The sequence below is a fragment of the Vicugna pacos genome, unplaced genomic scaffold (assembly GCF_048564905.1).
Source record: "Vicugna pacos unplaced genomic scaffold, VicPac4 scaffold_19, whole genome shotgun sequence".
NCBI classification, from domain to species: domain Eukaryota; kingdom Metazoa; phylum Chordata; class Mammalia; order Artiodactyla; family Camelidae; genus Vicugna; species Vicugna pacos.
Window position 1 is genome coordinate 56247087 of NW_027328740.1, and position 1340 is coordinate 56248426.

At 43.8% G+C, this 1340-nt stretch overlaps 1 pseudogene; it reads right to left on the bottom strand.

The window, feature by feature from the left end:
* Positions 1–434: 434 nt before the first annotated feature.
* Positions 435–1340, bottom strand: LOC140692962 (olfactory receptor 4C6-like; annotated as a pseudogene).

Consider the following 1340-nt stretch of genomic DNA (forward strand, 5'->3'; position numbering starts at 1 on the left):
TGATTGTTGATATTCAGGATAAAACCAGATGAAGAGAAAAACTGAGGGGAGCTAGAGGAAGTCATCAGGAAAGATTCATCTAAGAAGGTGGAATTTCAACTGAAAGTGGAAAAAATGAGATTTGGACAAGCAAGTGAAAACTCTGGAAAAGAGCAGTCCAGCAGTAAGCTGCATAAGAAAAACAAAATCTAGAACTGAGAAATGCTTGAATTATTGAAAAAGCAGGTTAAAAAGGAGAGAGACAGAGACAGATAAATGTACTGGAGATGTGGGTAGTAACATGATCTTAACCTGACTCACATGATTAAAACCTGTCATTGGCTGCTGTCTCCTCAAAGGATTGGAATAAATTGGGATGGGGAGAGTAACATCTCATTGTCCTTCAGAAAAGATTGGTTCTAGCATATAAGTTAATGACTACACAAGGTTCCTTGCTACATCCACAGTTTTCTTGTGGCATTTTTCACCTCCGTGTTCCTCAAGGTGTAGATCAAGGGATTTAACATAGGTGCAACAATGGTAAAGGACACAGCCATTGCTTTGTCTATGAGGTAGGTGACCACAGGTCTCATGTACAAGAAAATGCATGGCACAAAGAACAAGACAACCACCATGAGGTGGGAATCACAGGTGGAAAGAGCTTTTTGCTATCCTTCAGAGCTGCAGGTCTTTAGGGAGCAAAGGATGACCACATAGGAGGTGATGAGGATAAGGAAGATGGCCACACACATCACCCCACTGTTGAGGATGACTAAGAGGCCCAGGATGTGGGTGTCCATGCAGGCCAGTTTCAACAATGGAAACAAATCGCACATAAAGTGGTCTATGACATTGGGGCCACAGAAGGGTATTTGATACATGAAGAGAAGCTGTATAACTGTTTGGAAAAATCCCCCCAGCCAGGCCCCTCTCAGCAACAGGCAACACACCCAAGGCCTCATGATGGTCATGTAGTGCAGTGGCTTACAGATGACCACATAGTGGTCATAGGCCATGACAATGAGAAGGATGATCCCTTCTCCACCAAGGAAATGATCTGCAAAAAGCTGGGTCATGCAACCTTTGAGGGAGATGGTAGTACTCTCAGAGAGGGAGTCCACAATCATCTTGGGGGCAATGACAGAAGAGAAGGTGGCATCCATGTGGGACAAGGAGGTAAGGAAAAAATACAGAGGTGATCTCAGACTCTGATCTGTGACCATGGTTACCACAATGAGGAGGTTTCCCAAGATGGTGGACACATACATGATTAGAAACACAGCAGAGAGTATTTTCCTCAGCTCTGGATTCTTTGTAATGCCCAAAAGGATGAATTCAGTCACGTTGTTGGGATTCTCCAT